This window comes from Oncorhynchus mykiss, chromosome 16 (genome assembly GCF_057628025.1).
Source record: "Oncorhynchus mykiss isolate SJ-2025 chromosome 16, ASM5762802v1, whole genome shotgun sequence".
NCBI lineage: Eukaryota > Metazoa > Chordata > Actinopteri > Salmoniformes > Salmonidae > Oncorhynchus > Oncorhynchus mykiss.
Window position 1 is genome coordinate 42,666,422 of NC_143037.1, and position 13,493 is coordinate 42,679,914.

Consider the following 13,493-nt stretch of genomic DNA (forward strand, 5'->3'; position numbering starts at 1 on the left):
TTAATCAGGGTAAGTTGGTTATTGCTCATTGCTAGACAGACATTTTCATTGTCTTTGCATAAATCTTCATTCCTATTTTATTCAAATCTGTAACTAGGCCACTCAGGAACATTTCAATGTCATCTTGGTAAGCAACTCCAGTGTATATTTGGCCTTGTGTTTTAGGTTATTGTCTTGCTGAAAGGTTCATTTGTTTCCCGGTGTCTGTTGGAAAGCAGACTGAGCCAGATTTTCCTCTAGGATTTTGCCTAGGCTTAGCTCTATTCCTTTTATTTTAAATCTAAAAAAAAAAACTCCCCAGTCCTTGCTGATGACAAGCATACCCAGAACATGATGCAGCCACCAAAATGCTTGAAAATATGAAGAGTGGTACTCAGTGACGTGTCGTGTTGGATTTGCCCCAAACTTAACACTGTATTCAGGACAAAGTTCACTTCTTTAACACATTTTTTGACGTTATTGCAAACAGGATGCATGTGTTTTGAATATTTGTATTCTGTACAGGCTTTCCTCTATTCACTCTGTCAATTAGGTTAGTACTGTAGAGTAACTACAATGTTGTTGATCCATCCTCAGTTTTCTCCTATCACAGCCATTCAACTCTGTAACTGTTTTTAAGTCATCATTGGCCTCATGGTGAAATCCCTGAGCGGCTCAAAGGGATATTCAATGTCTGCTTTTTTTTTTTAGCAAGGCGTTGGAAAACCTCCCTGGTCTTTGTGGTTGAATCTGCGCTTGAAATTCACTGCTCGACTGAGGGATCGTACAGATCATTGTATGTGTGAGGTACAGAGATGAAACATAATTCCACTTTGACGGTGTGTGTGTGTGTGTGTGTATATATATATATAGGCCAGTGACAATCTCAATTTAATCCGTTTTAAATTCATGTTGAAACACAGCTAAATGTGGAAAAAGTCAAGGCGCGTGGATTCTTTCTGAAGGCACTGTACACACACACACACACACACACGCTCAAACCAACCCATAACAAGATTAGAATTGGAGTCTCCTCATAAACAGAGATCCTGTAGCCTTAGAAAAGGAAATGGTTTCAGAACAAAAAAAAGAGGAAAACAAGAAACAGACAGAATGCGTAACGGAGAGAGAGAACCACAGAGATAAGAGATCAGATGGCGGAAGAGAAGTGGAGACGAGAACGATAAAACGAGGGGAGACGTGAAGAGAAACTGTCTTCCCCCGTCTGCCCTTCTCTCTGTCTTTCTGAGACCCTGACCCTTCATCCCTCTCTCTCTCTGGCTCTGTCACTCCGAGAAAAGTATGTCTTTGTCTGTGAGTCATCGTAAGAATTCCCCTCTTCCTCCCATCCCTTTCACCACACACCACTCCAATCAAAGAGGCTTTATGGGCACATCTCTGACTAAAATTAGCCTAAATCGCCCCTCTGTCCCGGACAGTCTGCACTGTGGGTAGATGACGAGGTCTGTTAACTGTAGAGGAAGTGTGTGTCTGTGTTTGTGCATGCGTGTGAGAGAGAGTGGGTGTGTGTGTGTCACATCGTCAAAGTAAAGACGTTTTAGAAGTGTGTGTGTGTGTGTGTGTTGGTCTCATGACTACATTACATGCCAGCACGTAATAAATGACTTCCGTCTTATTGGTATTTACACAACTCCTCAATCCTTCACTGTGTCTGTCTGACGCCTACACATCTTGTACTCTACACAAGTATACTGTACTATGCATAATACTGACTACCAGAATATATTACTGCTGGCAGGCAGAGACGAAGGACGTCCCTATTGTCATGTCGATGATTCAAGTGGCACGAAGAAGGGAAGCGTATAAGCATTCTGTGACTTCTGCTGATGTAAAATAGGGCTTTATCAATACATGTGTTTGATTGTACAGTAGTGGGTTGTAAAAGTTTAAGTGGCAGAGCTGTTCTAGGATCAGGTACCCCCTCGTATTCACTATAATGTAAAAGACTAAACTGATCCCAGATCTGTGGGTTGTGCTGAGGCTCTGAGAGACAAGCTAGGGGACTTGGCTGTCTGGAGCTCACTGGGAGATGGAAACAGTGTAATGTATGGAACATGACTGCTTGGCATTGAATGACTGACCTATGAAATGACTGGCACAAATGATTCTCGTTCAAATAATCATTGAATGACTGACCTATGAAATGACTGGCACAAATGATTCTCGTTCAAAGAATCATTGAATGACTGACCTATGAAATGACTGGCACAAATGATTCTCGTTCAAAGAATCATTGAATGACTGACCTATGAAATGACTGGCACAAATGATTCTCGTTCAAAGAATCGTTGAATGCCACGGTGTCGAATCATCAGGAATTTCAATTTAAGTTAAGTAGCTTTGTCGTCTCTTGCTTTATTGAACCTACTGTAGTCTCACGTTGCCAGACTTTCTCGTCTCACATTCCATTGAACCTAAAAGTAGGAACAAGTGGAATGGATATAGCTCACATTCTCATTGAATTAGAAAAATCTAACTCCATAAATAAGCGCGTAACGTCCAGTCTTGTGATTGTAGTATGCACACTACATCCTAGTGTCTCTCGCTCTTCCTCTGTCTATATCCTATGACTACAGGAGGAGGGTAAGAGGGCCACTTTGCTCCTGTCAGTGTGTGTGTGTGAGAGCCATGATATGTTCCTTCCAAGTGTCTGTCTGTGTACTTGTCAGCCATGATATATTCATTAGGCTTGGATTAGGTGGCGGAGGAGGGGATCAGTTGTATAGTGTGCATAATCCCTATACACGGGTGCTAATTTAATCCCACCTACTGTGCCAGTCCCATTATACCAGCCACCCAGGAGGAGACAGAGGGCGGCAGGGGGGGGGGGCAACACAGGACGAGGGGATATATATATATATATATATATATATATATGAGATAATGATGAAAGAGAGCGAGCGAGACAGAGAATGGCAACCTCGGCGTCTATTCTATTTGACAGTACTGTTAAAAATCCCATGTTGATAAAAACGCTCTTACATCTATCCCACCCACCCCCCGAATACTGCACGGGGGGTAGCGCATGACGAGACGAAAGAGAGGGGAGCAGAGGGGGAGAGAATGACAACCGTCATGTCTGTTCTATTTGACGTTGATACAACAGGTCGTACAGTTTCTCTTTGTTTTGTGACTGAAAGGCTGCTCGTGCATTCTGGTGCTTGGCCTGCTGTCTTTTGAGTTGAGAGAGGAGAGGGAGAGGGAGAGGGAGAGGGAGAGGGAGAGGGAGAGGAGAGGAGAGGAGAGGAGAGGAGAGGAGAGGAAGAGCGAGGGGGAGGAGAGGTGGAGATGGATAGCTTGCAGTAAGTTAGTCAGTCAGCATCTTCAGCTGTCATTCTGGAGACGGAGACCGAGACAGCTATAATATATTTTGAATCCATTATCGTTTGACATGCATGGTACAGTGGTTCATTTCTTATGCTATAGGTAGTGGCTGCCGGTGAACGGTGTGCCGTGTCGGACCACCCACCTTAACTATGAACAACTATCCTACCTCCACTTCCCTTTACAACCACTGTGTGTGTGTGTGTAACTCCATCCTACCGCCACCTTCCTCTACAGCCCTCCTATTAAACCTCCTCCTCTTCGTAAGGGTCACCAACCCATCTTTGGAAATCTTCTTCCACTGTGCATTAGGTCCACAGCATCCCAAGCACAGTTTATGTAAGACACTCCAACATGCCATGTTCACCGCGATATAGACATGCATTATCCAGTTAATTCTAGCATGCCGACTGAGCACTATGAGCACCGTGCATTATGTCTATAACATGCCAGGCAAGTGCACCATTTGAATTGATGTAATCCACTCTAACAGGGGTCGTTTATATTGCTTCTCTCTCGTCTTCTCCTGCTTAATTTACTGTACAGAGTGAGGTCAGATAGCTACTCTAGAGTACCTCAGGCTGCACTGCTACCTGGGGTTAGCGGGGTTGTGTGTGTGTGTGCATTGCAGAGCCTTCAGACTAAAGGATGTGAGCGAGTTCAATTGGGCATGTAGAAGTAAGGAACAGTGCAGAAGCTGAAATAATGAGGCAGTGTGTATCCTCCTATGAAGCTGTGTGTGTGTGTGTGTGTGTGGGGGGGGGGGGGGTCCTGTACCCTTGCCACCACTGCTGTGTTTGTAGTCACCTATTAAACTGTCTGTTTATATCAACATCAAACTTCATCATGCAGCGGGAAGGAACGATAACTGGACTTCATATTTGTGTGCAAACATTTTGGCTAACAAGTAACTCTTGTTTGACAAAACGTTACGAGGAAGCAAGGAGCTGGGGTAACGCCTGGATGATGCCGTCTCACTTAAGTGGCGCGACAGAGTCTAGATTTGTAGTCCACTCACTCACTCCTGAACTGTAGCAAGGTGAAAAATTAACTGTATACTGGAGGGAATGCAGTGAGAGGGAGAGGGAGATGGAGGGAACAAGAACTGTAGGATGACATTGAAAGGCATGGATACAGGGAACTGGGGAAACTGTAGGGGGTCTGGGAACATTTTCATTTCAGAGGAGAGGACAGTGGAGGAAAGCAGGGAGGGCAGGGGAGAGGAAGCCAACGAGACTAAAATTTGGGAGCAGATGGGAGATGATGAGGGAAAGGAGGGAGAGGAGGGGTAGACAAAGCCATCAGAGGAGGAGAGAATAGACAGAGGCCCCGGCCAATACTAACGAGCCTAATGAGGTAATTACAGAGTTAAGTAACCGGGTGACCCCCAGGCTACAGGACTGCCGGGGTTATGGAGAGGGGAGACAGGGGGTTGGAGTGTTAACTACAGGGCTGGGGGTGGGTTTACAGGCGGTGGGGGTGAGGAGGGGGAGACAGGGGGAGAGGAGTCGCTGTGTTAATTAACTCAGCCATGGCTGGGGTGGGGCAAGGATTGGGAGAGGAGAGGAGGGTGGAGGAGAGGAACTAAAGAACGGAAACTCCATTACCCAGTAACCTTTTAGCAATGTGGACTGTGTTATTAGGAAGTGATCCGCTCAGGGCCTGACAAAACAGAGAGAGAGAGAGAGAGAGAGAGAGCGAGAGAGAGAGCGAGAAGTGCGTGGGCTGGAGATGGGGAGACAATGTGGTGGCTGGTGGGATACAGAGAGGGAGGGTGAGCGGGGGAAGAGATGGGGAGTCGATGTGGAGGGATATGCAGAGAAAAGAAGAGGGGGAGGGAACACAAAGCAGACAGGTGGGAGTCGAGGGAGAGAGATGCCTGCAGCGATGGAAATGTCACAGAGCACAGAGAGGCAGAGCGGAAGGCAGAGACACACCTGGCATCTAAACACACAGACACAGCTCCTAATGCTACTCAGCTCACCTGCTTTCCGTTCTGGCTGGATACACAATTACACTCTGACACTAATTACTGAGCAGCAGAAACACAGACAACATACTGTAGTGACTCAACTAATGATACATCAATATTTAGATTTTCTTTGCATGTCTGTCTGTCTGTCTGTCTGTCTGTCCTCCCTCCCTCCCTAGCTAAGAGAGAGTGTGACCGTGTGTTTTATTTACGGACAGTGTGAATGGTGTTTTTGATCAGCCTGTGGTACACTAGACAACAGGCGGCAGGTAGCCTAGCAGTTAAGAGCATTGGTACAGTAACCAAAGGGTCGCTAGTTCAAATCCCAAGCTGACTAGGTGAAAAATCTGTCGACCTGCAAAAGACTCCATCCAAAAACGATATTTTGCATTTGTTTCATTAGTCCATTGTCGATATGGCCCCAGTTTATTTTTGCCATGTCAGCAATCAAGTTTTCAAGATATGCAACTTTCAAAATACAGACATCTGGCCCGTATGATGCAAAACGCAGCATCAGATGATGCAAAACTTGATTTCTGACATGCAGTACATTTTGGGACTATACCAACAGTGGACTAATGAAACGAGTACCAAGCAGATCAGCACAGGGTGGAGTTCTCCTTTCATGGTGGAGAAGTACTCCATTGTCGTAACGCCTGGAGACAGTTTGTCAGCTTTTTCTTGACTCTAAACCTGAACAGGAAATATCTCTGAGTCATTGGGTATAACTAAGCCCCTAGTCGTGATCAGGAACAAATCCTGGCCCTATACCACTGCCCCTTGTTATTGACATTGTGATGACTGGACATGTGATAGCTGTCTCCTGGTAGTGCTTGCTGACCCCTTCTCCTGTACTCCACTCCTCCTAACCAGCATGGTTAACATGGTTAGAGCTACATTTCAGCTAATCAGGACATATTCAATTGAGTTAGCAGCCATTACAGAGAGCTTTTATGGTGGGGTACGCTTTCTACCCATCTGCCCCTTCACCCTGCTGTGTGTGTGTGTGTGTGTGTGTGTGTGTGTGTGTGTGAACAGTGTCAGACCTTGTCGGCAGAACTAATGATCTCAGGCTCATCAACTAGTCTTCTAGCCTCAGTGAAAGGTCAGCACAGATTCTCTCTCATTTTCGCTCCGTCTTTCTCTGTCGTTCTTTCTCTTTCTTCTCCCCCTCTTTCTCTCTGTTCTCGCTCGGAACTCTCTCGCTCGGTCCTCTCTCTCTCTCTCTCGGAACTCTCGCTCGGTCCTCTCTCGCTCGCTCGGTCCTCTCTCTCTCGCTCGCTCGGTCCTCTCTCTCGCTCGGTCCTCTCTCTCTCTCTCGGTCCTCTCTCTCTCTCTCGCTCGCTCGCTCGGTCCTCTCTCTCTCTCGGTCCTCTCTCTCTCTCTCTCTCGCTCGGTCCTCTCTCTCGCTCCTCTCTCTCGCTCGGTCCCCTCTCTCGCTCTCTCGCTCGGTCCTCTCTCTCGGTCCTCTCTCTCGCTCGGTCCTCTCTCTCGCTCGCTCTTCTCTCTCGCTCGGTCCTCTCTCTCGCTCGGTCCTCTCTCTCGCTCTCGCTCGGTCCTCTCTCTCGCTCGGTCCTCTCTCTCGCTCGGTCCTCTCTCTCGCTCGGTCCTCTCTCTCTCGCTCGGTCCTCTCTCTCGCTCGGTCCTCTCTCTCTCGCTCGGTCCTCTCTCTCTCGCTCGGTCCTCTCTCTCTCGCTCGGTCCTCTCTCTCTCGCTCGGTCCTCTCTCTCGCTCGGTCCTCTCTCTCTCGCTCGGTCCTCTCTCTCTCGCTCGGTCCTCTCTCTCTCGCTCGGTCCTCTCTCTCTCGCTCGGTCCTCTCTCTCGCTCGGTCCTCTCTCTCTCGCTCGGTCCTCTCTCTCTCGCTCGGTCCTCTCTCTCTCGCTCGGTCCTCTCTCTCGCTCGTTCCTCTCTCGGTCCTCTCTCTCGCTCGGTCCTCTCTCGGTCCTCTCTCTCGCTCGGTCCTCTCTCTCGCTCGGTCCTCTCTCTCGCTCGGTCCTCTCTCTCTCTCTCGCTCGGTCCTCTCTCTCGCTCGGTCCTCTCTCTCTCTCTCTCTCCTCTCTCTCTCTCGCGCTCGGTCCTCTCTCTCTCTCTCGCGCTCGGTCCTCTCTCTCTCTCTCGCGCTCGGTCCTCTCTCTCTCGCTCGGTCCTCTCTCTCTCTCTCTCGGTCCTCTCTCTCTCTCTCTCGGTCCTCTCTCTCTCTCTCGGTCCTCTCTCTCTCTCTCGGTCCTCTCTCTCTCTCAGTCCTCTCTCTCTCTCTCACTCGGTCCTCTCAGTCCTCTCTCTCTCTCTCGCTCGGTCCTCTCTCTCTCTCTCGCTCGGTCCTCTCTCTCTCTCGCTCGGTCCTCTCTCTCGGTCCTCTCGCTCGGTCCTCTCTCTCGGTCCTCTCGCTCGGTCCTCTCGCTCGGTCGGTCCTCTCTCTCGGTCCTCTCGCTCGGTCCTCTCGCTCGGTCCTCTCGCTCGGTCCTCTCGCTCGGTCCTCTCGCTCGGTCCTCTCGCTCGGTCCTCTCGCTTTCTCTCTGGGTCCTCTCTCTCTCGCTCGGTCCTCTCGCTTTCTCTCTGTCTGCTTTCTCTCTGTCCGCTCTCTCGCTCTGTCCGCTCTCTCGCTCTGTCCGCTCTCTCGCTCTCTGTCCGCTCTCTGTCCGCTCTCTCTCTGTCTGTCTGTCTGCTCTCTCTCTCTCTGCTCTCTCTCTGTCTGTCTGTTCTCTCTCTCTCTCTCTCGCTCTCTGTCTGCTCTCTCTCTCTCTCTCTCGCTCTCTGTCTGCTCTCTCTCTCTGTCTGCTCTCTCTCTCTCTGCTCTCTCTCTCTGTCTGTCTGCTCTCTCTCTCTGTCTGTCTCGCTGTCTGCTCTCTCTCTGCTCTGTCTCTCTCTGTCTGCTCTGTCTCTCTCTGTCTGCTCTGTCTCTCTCTGTCTGCTCTGTCTCTCTCTGTCTGCTCTGTCTCTCTCTGTCTGCTCTGTCTCTCTCTGTCTGCTCTGTCTCTCTCTGTCTGCTCTGTCTCTCTCTGTCCTCTCTGTCTGGCGTGATTCTGAGAGAGAGAGAGAGAGAGAGAGAGAGAGAGAGAGAGAGGCAATGAGGGTAGGAGGGATAGAGAGACTAGCCCAGGCAGCCACACACCGCACACTGAAAATGATAAGAGCGGCTGAAAGAGTGAGCCTGAAATCCCTACTCTGCTCATTCACTGTATGCACATGGGACAGGCTAAAGATACCTTCCAGATCCCTTCACTGTCTGTCTAAAGTAAAAAAAAGACACACACACAAGCGCACACACAGGACAACTAGAATTGCAGACAGATGGACATGGTGGAACAGGTTTTGTCTCGCTGCTCTACCGACTGGCTTTTATTGAAATAGGTGTGAGAGAAGCGAAATGTCACGTCCTTGATCCTCACAACAACAGTGATGTGAGCTGTAGCTAATGTTGTGATGGAGGTGAACAGAGGGGGGATTTGAACACACGCGGACAGGGATTTGCCCGCCGCCCTCCCTGGACCAAGGCGGTGCTGCTGTGTGAAGATAACAGTGTCTTTTGAGGGGCCCGGTCTAAGCCTGCGTTCCAAATGGCCCCCTTATTCACTACTTTTGACCAGAGCCCATCACTATGAAGGGAATAGGGGGCCACTCGGGACTCGGTCGGACACTGTGGAAAGGACAAGACTGCTTCGCCTCAAATAGATTCCCCTCAGCGGTCTCTATTGGTAATGATTGAATTTGCTGCTGCGCTCATCATGTACTGTTGTTGATGATGATAACGATAACAGATATTATGGGAGTTATATAGGCTGGAGCGGAGGTTGTGTCGACACACAGACGCGCGCATGCATAGATATACACACTTACGCGCGCGCATGCATGCATGAGGCCACCTACGAAGCAATCGAATGCTCTGCTATGCTGTTGATGCACACCAACATTTCGGTGTTGAGGTGAAAAGTGTTGTGTTATATCCGAGTGTTGATTCTAGTGGGGTCAACACCAGTGGGATTGAAATTGACGCCGCCTGCAGTGAGTCGATGAAGAGTCATTTGAATCACAGTGGAATCAACACCGCTTGGTGGTGTTGTTACTCAACTGTGTTGAGTTTATTTTCCGTGGGAGGGTCCTCATTATTATATTTCCCAGCATGCTTTGTTTTTTTTGTTGAACCGTTTGTTTTAATATCTATGTTTCTGCATGCATTGATTTATTTGATCGAAGATAAATAAAATACAAAATTCTAAACTAATTCAATTCAATTCTAATTCAATTCTAAACTCATCTGTGCTTCTAACCTCTGCATCGCTTGGGGTTTTAGGCTAGGTTTCTGTACAGCACTTTGTGACATCTGCTGATGTAAAAAGGGCTTCATAAATACATTCGATTGGTTGATTATTGCACCCAATACTGAAATGGCTGTTCCAGTTGATATGGTTGAGGTTTGATGTCTGATGAGTTCTTCACCATAGCAGTTATTCTGGATGCAGATTGTGGGGTGATAAAAAGTTATGGCCGGATTCCAATAGTAAATATTACTTCACAAGCCAGCATATTGTGACTTGCAGGTCTGATATGGCCCACGAGCCAGGATTTTCAGACCACAATGTTGGGGGAAGACTAGATCATAACTAAAGGCCTCATGAAATGTAGAATGCACGGTCATAAAGGTTTTGCTTTTTAATTCAAACACATTCACTTCGGCAGTCAATTGGTGAAGGCTTCAGGACTGAACATTTATGAATGCATTCCAAACACTTAAAAGGCACACCCTCTCCCCTCAAATTAAGTGGACACTTCTGATGACGTATCATGACGCCTGACGAGTTGACACTTGCAGGGCGAGGGAAGAATGATTTCATTTTAAATGTACCCGCTCTTGCCCGGAAATGTGTCGTTCGTTCATACCACAGTTGTGCTTTCAGTCATCGTGGAACTGTTGCGCGTGCCTTTATACGCAGTCAATTATGATTGTATTTCATTCCTTGGCTAGAAGACAACGCATCCGCAGACACCGAATGTTAGCCATCCTACTTATATCAGGTAAATCGAAAATTACAATGTATAAGTGTCAGGGAAAGTTATGATTCCAAAAGTTAACCAAACAAAACGTAATTAGTAGCACAATTTCTGAATGATTTACATTAGTTTGTACTTACACTTGTACGTTGACTTCCCCATATTAATGTTGGTTCAAAGTTTTAGCTGACCGGAGTGAACATAACTGTACACTCGCAAACCCAATCAAAAAACGAGGGGCTGAGGGTCTCACGTTGCCACGTTCCCTTGCTTGGTTAATCATTTGGACCAACGCCAAAGATGGTTGCGGGGTTTCCCCCAAGGGCATAAGGCGAGGGTGTGTCTGAAACGCAGCCCCCGTCTCTGTCACTTACAAACACAGTCATGGACGGGCTACTCTAACATTCACTTGAAAGGCACCCTGGGAAATATGCAAATAAGGTTTTACGCTAACACTACATATGTTATTCCCTAACGCTGAGAAAGTGTTACAGCATCAGCTCTAATAAAGTGTTAATTTATGTCGGAATTTGCAACACCCACGGTGTTAGGGACCCAACACTCCGGGAGTGTTAGTTTATCAACACTGAAAAATTCTAGTTTAACACTATTTGAAATGGTCACATATCATTTCAAAGAAAGTGTTAGATTTAACCATGTGGTTGTTAAAATTCCGATCACAAATTTGCTGTGTGCTGTGGAAATGAATTGTCTGTAATTGCCTGGATGGATGGTGTGAGAAAAGCTTGATAGGGGTGGATGGTTGGGGTTAATATGATGTTACCTGTGATTAAAGCTCTGAATCGGCTGTTCTCTGGTCTTTAATGAAGATGTAATGTACCGTAGAATACCACATGCTGTTCCACGGGCCCGATAGACAAGAAGAGATGGAGGAAGGGGGAGAGATTGGGGGAGGGGCGTAGAGAAGGAGAGAGGGAGTGACTCGCTGTAAGGAGCTGAAGCAAGGAGTGAGCGAGCTTTGCAGTGAGGGAGGGAGTGAGTGAGAGGGGGAAATTATGCTGAGAGAGCGACAGAGAGCAAATAGGAGATATACAGCAGATGGGGAAAATGTCAGATATGAGAAAAAGATCTCTCAACTCCAGATAACATGAAGACCGATATTAGAGAGGAGCGGGAGGAGAGGAAGAGTGAGGGAGATGGAGGCGATGAGAGATGAAGGTAGAAAGAAGAAGTAGAGCGAGAGGGAGTTAACGGAGAGAGATTCGGAGTGGGGGATGGATGGGGGGAAGGGTGAAATATTGCTGCATGCTGTGGCTTGAGTCAAGGGGTTGCCATGGTGATGACAGGGTGAGAAAAGGGGAGGGCGGTATTGATTCCTTGCATTGGTACATCGTGCAGAAATGAACACTGACAGTTGCACACACACACACACATACTCACACACACACTCACACACACACACACACACACACACACTAAAACAAACAGAATGAGTCATGCGATGGTGCGCTACAGATCTCCACCAGCCCTTTAAGTCAACACACACTCCCATGCTTACCAACCAGTTAACAGCATCATCCTGATCCTAGCCCTGCAGCCTAGCTCGTTCAGTTCACCGCCATGCAAACTACCTGCCTCCTCTTTTATTCTCTCTGAAAAGCATTTGAATGACAGGCAAATCCCCTTAAACCAACTTCAGTTGTCAGACAATATCTCAAACCATATGATCTAATGTCGGTTTAGTGGCGTGTGTGTTTGCGCGCATGTGGGGGGTTGTACAGCTGATGTCGGAAGTTTACATACAGTACACTTAGGTTGGAGTCATTAAAACTCGTTTTTCAACCACTCCACAAATTTCTTGTTAACAAACTATGGGCATGACACAAGTCATTTTTCCAACAATTGTTTACAGACAGATTATTTCACTTTTTGCATCACAATTCCACTGGGTCAGAAGTTTACATACACTATGACTTTGCCTTTAAACAGCTTGGAAATGATGTCATGGCTTTAGAAGCTTCTGATAGGCTAATTGACATAATTTGAGTCAATTGGAGGTGTACCTGTGGATGTTTTACAAGGCCTACCTTCAAACTCAGGGCCTCTTTGCTTGACATCATGGGAAAATCAAAAGATATCAGCCAAGACCTCAGAATTTTTTTTGTAGACCTCCACAAGTCTGGTTCATCCTTGGGAGCAATTTCCAAATGACGGAATGCACCACGATCATCTGTACAAACAATAGTACACAAGTATAAACACCATGGGACCACGCAGCCGTCAAACTGCTCAGGATGGAGACGCATTCTGTCTCCTAGAAATGAACGCACTTTGGTGCGAAAAGTGCAAATCAATCCCAGAACAGCGAAGGACCTTGTGAAGATGCTGGAGGAAATGGGTACAAAAGTATCTATATCCACAGTAAAACAAGTCCCTTATCGACATAACCTGAAAGGCCGCTCAGCAAAGAAGAAACCACTGCTCCAAAACTGCCATAAAAAAAGCCAGACTACGGTTTGCAACTGCACATGGCGGTGAAGATCGTACTTTTTGGAGAAATGTCCTCTGGTCTGATGAAAGAAAAATTGAATTGTTTGGCCATAATGGCCATCGTGATGTTTGCAGGAAAAAAGGGGAAGGCTTGCAAGCCAAAGAACATAATCCCAACCGTGAAGCATGGAGGTGGCAGCATCATGTTGTGGGGGTACTTTGCTGCAGGAGGGACTGGTGCACTTCACAAAATATATGGCATCATGAGGAAGGACAATTATGTGGATATATTGAAGCAACATCTCAAGACATCAGTCAGGAAGTTAAAGCTTGGTTCCAAATGGGTCTTCCAAATGGACAATGACCCCAAGCGTACTTCCAAAGTTGTGGCAAAATGGCTTAAGGACAACAAAGTCAAGGAATTGGAGTGGCCATCACAAAGCCCTGACCTCAATCCCATTAGAAAATTTGTGGGCAGAACTGAAAAATGTGTGCGAGCAAGGAGGCATACAAACCTGACTCAGTTACATCAGCTCTGTCAGGAGGAATGGGCCAAAATTCACCCAACTTATTGTGGGAAGCTTGTGGAAGGCTACCCAAAACATTTGACCCAAGTTAAACAATTTAAAGGCAATGCTACCAAATACTAATTGAGTGTATGTAAACTTCTGACCCACTGGGAATGTGATGAAAGAAATAAAAGCTCAAATAAATCATTCTCTCTACTATTATTCTGACATTTCACATTCTTAAAATA

The 13,493-nt window shown here is 47.1% G+C and overlaps 1 protein-coding gene and 1 long non-coding RNA gene across 6 annotated transcripts in view; one reads left to right on the forward strand and one right to left on the reverse strand.

The window, feature by feature from the left end:
* LOC110491953 (uncharacterized) overlaps window positions 1–10,660 on the reverse strand; it is a 30,582-nt gene extending 19,922 nt beyond the window's left edge. The window contains exon 1 of the long non-coding RNA XR_002468932.3: window positions 10,426–10,660. This is a non-coding gene — a long non-coding RNA (uncharacterized LOC110491953). The remainder of the gene's footprint in view (window positions 1–10,425) is intronic.
* Window positions 1–13,493, forward strand: part of LOC110491054 (neural cell adhesion molecule L1) — an 83,363-nt gene that overhangs the window by 7,262 nt on the left and 62,608 nt on the right. For 2 of the 5 annotated variants that reach the window (XM_090202763.1, XM_090202764.1), the window contains exon 1: window positions 10,096–10,309. The exons of the other annotated variants lie outside the window; for them this stretch is intronic. The gene's annotated coding sequence lies outside the window, so the exon portion shown is untranslated. Of the gene's footprint in view, window positions 1–10,095; window positions 10,310–13,493 lie in introns of those variants that run through there. 5 annotated transcript variants of the gene reach the window in all.